The sequence below is a fragment of the Prinia subflava genome, chromosome 13 (assembly GCF_021018805.1).
Source record: "Prinia subflava isolate CZ2003 ecotype Zambia chromosome 13, Cam_Psub_1.2, whole genome shotgun sequence".
In the NCBI taxonomy this organism is placed as follows: domain Eukaryota; kingdom Metazoa; phylum Chordata; class Aves; order Passeriformes; family Cisticolidae; genus Prinia; species Prinia subflava.
Window position 1 is genome coordinate 15,968,271 of NC_086259.1, and position 5,974 is coordinate 15,974,244.

The 5,974-nt window shown below is 44.7% G+C and overlaps 1 long non-coding RNA gene across 1 annotated transcript; it reads right to left on the reverse strand.

Annotated features, from left to right (window-relative positions):
- Window positions 1–1,082: 1,082 nt before the first annotated feature.
- Window positions 1,083–5,762, reverse strand: LOC134557555 (uncharacterized). The gene is made up of 3 exons (XR_010082064.1): window positions 3,754–5,762; window positions 3,520–3,574; window positions 1,083–3,156 (listed from the first exon to the last, which is right to left on the reverse strand). It is a non-coding gene; the product is annotated as an uncharacterized LOC134557555 (long non-coding RNA).
- Between the last annotated feature and the right edge of the window lie 212 nt (window positions 5,763–5,974).

Here is a 5,974-nt window from a genome sequence, read left to right on the forward strand (position 1 = left end):
ACAAGGCTCCTGCTGCAGGTGTCACCTACCACTGGCTCACTTGTCCTCCTCTCTTTCTGGCCAGGAGGGAATGTTCCTCTGGCAGCCAGCAATCAGTTTTGTGTGGAGTTTTCCTGGCTCATTCCATGTGACACGGCTCCGCCGCAGCCTCGTAGCCGATGGCGGCGGGCAGGGGAGACGAGGCTCCGCTGAAATGTGGAGCAAACACAGGGAAAGGAAATGGAGAAAACATTAAAATGACAGCCTGCTGAGGTGGCTTGTTGTCGCAGTGGCTTTAAACATGATCATAAAGTGATGTGCAGTGCTTGACGTAGCTTGCTCCCGCATGGTGGAACAAATTGATGCTTTGTTTGCCCCACTAGACTGGGATTTGCTAAATGCACAAAATTTCCCACCCGGGTCACAACAGGTGTGCCAAAAACCTTGTGAGTGTGGGAAGAGCTGTGGCTGTGCAGAGGGCTGGACTCAAACACCTGATCAAACTCTCAGATGGATTCAGAGATTTGATGGACGATCTGCACTTTGCAGCTCGAGCCCTCTGCTAATTTTAAAATACTCTCGTACCCCAAGCAATGTGACAGCAGAGGTGCAGAAAACGATGTCAGAGTTGAGAGAAGAAAACTCACTATTACAGTAGAGCCAGAGGAAGTGTTAGTGTTTTGGGCAAAATTCTGGCATCAGTAAAATCAATGGCAATGTTCCAACTCCCTTCTGCAGTGCTGGGATTTCACCCTTTGCCTATAGAAATCCAGTGGATGTGCAGTCCTAGGAACATCCATTACACTGGGCTGCATTTTGCTAAAGTGTTGGGTTTAAATTCTGAAAATAATTTCGGCTGAGCTTTTGTTTGGCTCACCGAGGTTAGTTAATGTAATTCCAGAACTTCTGGATGAAGTTTTGTATAGATCATTTTCTCTAATGCATTCATCTGTCATGAAATACTCACATCTTCCAGTTTCACTTAATTCCCTTTGAAGTTACCTGTATGCCTAAAGTTAAGCCTCTTTTTAAAATCTTTACAGAATCAGGGACATAGTTTCTGTAATTCTCCATTCAGCTGCTGTGGTAAGAGTAATAAAAAAGGGCTGTGATGTATGTAGAATTACACGCTGTGCTCTTCCTCTGAGCTGCTGCATTTCTATAGCTGTACAAAAAAATCCTGTCTGCAGGGAATCTTGTTGCGGTTAAAAATCTATATTTTCGTTTTCTCCATTTGTTCTACAAAACTGAACTAACAGGCAGAACAAACATACATGCTAACATGAACAGAAACATTCAGGAACAGCAATCGTACCGGGGAGGATGCTGGAAAACATATGCACTTGTTTTAACCAATACAAAAAGGGTTTTTTTAAAGTCTAAAAAGGAAAAATACTATGTGCTAACTACCACAGGACGTGCAAATATAAGAGGGGATTTTTCATGTGCTTTGAGAAGGTGTACAAGAATGCCGTGTTACTTAATTCACAAATGCCATGAAATACTAAATTTACATCCCTACTGCCAAGAATATTCTTTTATAATCTACAGAAATAATAAATACCCATAATTATAATAAAACCTGCTTGCATAATATGCTCTATTTAAAAGGAAAAAGATAACTTAGCCTATCTGCTGCCAAATATTGAAGTCATCTCTGTTTCTAGCATTCCCTCAAAGCTCCAGGACTTCAGCTGGGGAAGCTCTGGGAGCGGTGCAGGCGCGGACGTGCGCACCCAGCCCAGCCTCCCCACGGGAGAGACCTTACCCACTGTCTGCAGCTGCAACTGCAGATGAGGAGGGGAAAAAAATACCTTCAATGACAGATTCCAGCTTCCCAGTCCCTAGTCTCCTATGGACAACAGGAAAAATTAATCCTCTAGGTTTTACAACTTCCAGCGAGAATTTGCCCGGCTTTTCCCACGATTTGTGTGTGTCCCTGGTGTGTTGAGGACTTCATGTTCAGCCACAGGCAAGTGTGACATGGCACTGAGCACAGCCCCGGTGTAAAAGTGCACCTTTTGCCTTTTTATGTGGTTAGGCAGCAAAGAGCCCCAGAATTCCCAGTTTTTCACCCAAAAGCAGGGCTCTGTGCACACGCTGTGCGAGGGAGGGGTGTCAGCCCTGTCCAGCAGCAGCACATGGTGGCCTGGCTCCCTCTCCATCGTGGAGCAGCCAGGACTGTCACCTCCTCCTGTGCTTTTACCAAACCTCTCACCTTCTGCCCCTTAAATCGATGCTTTGGAGCACCAGCTTGGAATGGCCTCATCCTGTGCCTTGCAAAAGTGCTGAGGGCTCCTGTAAACCCGTAACAGGGGCTCTGCTTGTTTAACTGGGTTTATCCTACAGTAGCAGTTTCAATGTAAATCTTTTCCATCACTGTTCTTGGCTGGTTTTTTTTTTTTTTTTTCATTTTGTGTTTTTGAAACCCAGCACTTTATTCTGCTGTTCCAAAAATACCTAAAATAGCTCAGCCAAGAGAGCCTTTGACAGCCAGGAGGTGAAAGGGTTAACAATGCCCTTTCCAGCAAAACCACAAACAACTGGGGGGAAAGAGAGAAGGGCGAAAAAAAAAGAAAAGGAAAAGAAAAAGGAAAAAAAATAGTTTTTAACTGAGAAATGGAAAGGATCCAAGTTCTAACCGAGAGTAAAAGCACAGGGAGACTATGAAACACACAAATCATCCTGGGCTCCTGAGTTGATAAAGTTATTAAAAAAGAAAAAAAGGAGAAGGGTGGGGGGGAGAGAAAAATCCCTTTGTTTCTGCCCTATACCTTGAGGCAGTGGGAGCAGAGGGAGGGAGCGCAGAACGAGTCCGACCGGAGCCCGGCGCGGAGCCCCATCCACCGCAGCGGGAGCCGGGCACGGGCTGGCGCTGCCCCGCTCCCTCCGCTCCGCTCCTGCCGAGAGCCGGGCAGGGTCTGCGTGCACAAACGCCGCGCTTTTGGGCTTCTTTTCTTTTTCTTTTCTATTTTTTTTTTAATTATTATTATTAGCAAGTGGGAGAAAAGCAGCTTTTCCTGGGGGCGGGCCGGAGCGGGGCTGCGGCCGGGGCGCGGGCGGGGTGCGCGGGGCGCTGCCGGCTATTGGGCCGTGGGCTTAGCAACAGCGTGCGGAGGGCCAACCCCGGCGTTCACAGCCGGGCCAGCTTCCAAGGATGGGTGCCAGACCGCTCCTCTGCCAAGAAAACAAACAAGAGCACTTTTAAAAACTCCAGAGTTAAAGAGCGGTTTTCTTTTTTTTTTTTTTCTTTTTTCTTTTTTCTTTTCCCCTCCACAAACTCTCGTCGCTCCCGGTTAATGATCTCTTTCCCGTTGTCGCCGAGGCTGAAGCTGCGGGGAATTGTCCCCTGTGCCGGTTCCAGGAGCATTTCCCCCTTCCCCGAGTGCGGCAGGCTCCCGAGCCGCTTTGCCCATTTCCCTGCAGATGCTGCAGGTTCCCTCCTTTCCTTCCTCGTAGGAATAGCAGAAATCTCTGCTATTCCAACGCTGCAACAGCACTGAGAGCTGCTTGCCACTGCCACACATTTATGGAACTTACATAATTTACTGCCTGTGTCACTCTCTCCTCTGCTACCTCTTCATTCATTTCAAGCCTGTTAAAGAAGTGGAATAAGAAGCACAGAGACTTAAATAGGCAGAAAGTGGCTTGTAGCCACAAACCTTTTTTTTTTTTTTTTTTTTCTGCAGAGGAAGAAGAAAGAATTTGGGAATTCTGGTCTCATGTTATTAAAGATATATTTTTACATTATATTTTTAGTGCAGTCTTTCTTACCTATTAGCCTTTGTGATTGCTGAGGTTGGGGCAGAGCCAAACGTTTTGCTGAGAAGAAATATGGACTATGTTTTTTTACCAGCTGAGAAACGTGCAGGTCCATACTGTGTCCCAGAATCTCTTCTTTCCCTGTGAAGGAGAAAAGCAGAGGAGTCAAAGCCCATTTCCAAGAAACACCAACCCTCTTCAGGTCCCCGTGGCTTAGCGCCCGCCCAGAGAGAGCGCTCGCCTTGGATCCTGATTTTTAAACACTAAAGGAAGAAAATGGAACTGACTTTTCTGTTGCTGTTGTTGTTGTTGCTATAAGACACTCCGTAGGAGGTGAAGCCAAACATACCTCAGGGGAAATATTAAACACTTCACAGAGAAAGGCCTAAAGAGGCAAATATTGCAGCCCTTTTCTCACGCCAGTCATCCCATTAACTTCAGAGACACTGCTCATATGAGTGAGGCTGGTGGGGTCAGGCCTTTGTACACAGTAGCACCTCCAAAGGTTAAAGGATGTCATTTGCAGTCATGATCTTGTTTCACTTCCTACCTCTACCTCTGATTTACTGAGAAACCTCAAATAAATCACTTAACCTCTCTAAGAACGAGTTTACTTAAGTGCAAGAACATTCTGAGCCTCCAACAATATTTGTGAAGTGCTTTCAGGTCCTTGGAGGAAAGATGTGCTTGCAAATTATCAGGGTAGCTGCTTCTATGGAAATAAATCTCAATTTCTGTGTCTGAGCATATGTCCCAGCTGCATCCCAACATCATGTCTGCATAACAGTAGTTATGCACCATAATCTACTGGATTTCATAGGGGAAATATGCAGGAAAGCAGCTTGAAAGGGCATCTCACTCATTTGCAAGCAGGTTCTTGGTTCCAGAGAGCTGGGCTTTGGGCCTGCTGTATGGTGCATTTCATCCTCAAAAACTTGCATCTGATGCATTGAGGAGCGTGTTTCTGCAGCTGCATTCTTAAATTGAATTGCAGTTCACTGATGTGGTACCCATGGTCTGTGCACTATTTGCTTTCTCAACTGCTCCAACATCTGTTATTGGAAAAAAAAAATGGGCTGGGGGAGGTTTTTTCTGAATAGTTTCTGAAAGAAACACGATGATGGGAACTTGTGTGGTTGTGACTGTGCTCCCTGTCCTAGGCAGAACTAGGAAATATATGAACAACAACAGGAACCATACAAAAAAATAGATTTTGGGTAAAGGTTCAGTGCCAGGAGAAAAGGGAAGGGGCTTCCTTTTTATCTGTTCTGGTTCTGCTTATCTTTTACTAGAGGCTGTTTTTAGTGATGAGGAAGTAGAAGAAATCCATTTGTTCTTCTCATGACACAGCAAAATACACAACCTAATAACTCAGAATAACATCCCTTCTGCCCTAAAGAAATAATCTCACAAAATTAAACCAAGACTTTATCCAGAGATTGCCCAATTCAACAGTAAATTTCCATTCAACTGAAAAGGCTTCAAATAAAGCCTTCATGTGGGAATCCAGCAAATTGAAGCAACTTCATAAACACTTGGCAATAATTCAGGACTACAGTCTCAATTATTTTTCATTCATTACTTAGGTGAGCAAAGAGCTGCACATTTTGATGGGAATTTGGGACTACAAACCAGGACAAAATATTGTGGCACATAAGGACAGCTGGAGCAACCTGGAGGCCTTGAGCCAAGAGTCAGCCAATGGACATTGAAGCACCATTTATCACCACGCTTTTCCCAAGAGCTGCTTCCCCTCTGTGCTCCTGGCTCCAGCACGTCCAAAATAACTTCACCACCCTCTACAGCACCTTTTACAACTACCTGGAATTGTATTTTATTTACAGGGTACGTAGTTTGTGTCACTAATTCCCACAGAGCCATGATTGTTTTTATAACACCTGGTTATAGCAGGTAGTATAACTCGCCAAGAGGTTGATATGAATGCATTTCATAACATGCTTTATATAATCCATTATTAGAGGACATTGCTGCATCTGTAATTATGTTTGCAAATGCATTTTATTGAGTTCTACATAAAAGTACACAGGACTGAAACCAACTCTTAGGCTGCAGAAGTACATGTACACTTTGCTTCCTTCTAAGTATTTTTTTCTGTATAGGCAACACTAAAAAGGGGAAAGAACAAAATTTAACCTCGATTTCCTAGCAGGCTCTAGCTAAGAAATCTAAGAATCCTTGAACCTGGGGACAGTTCAGGCTTTCACTGGAATCC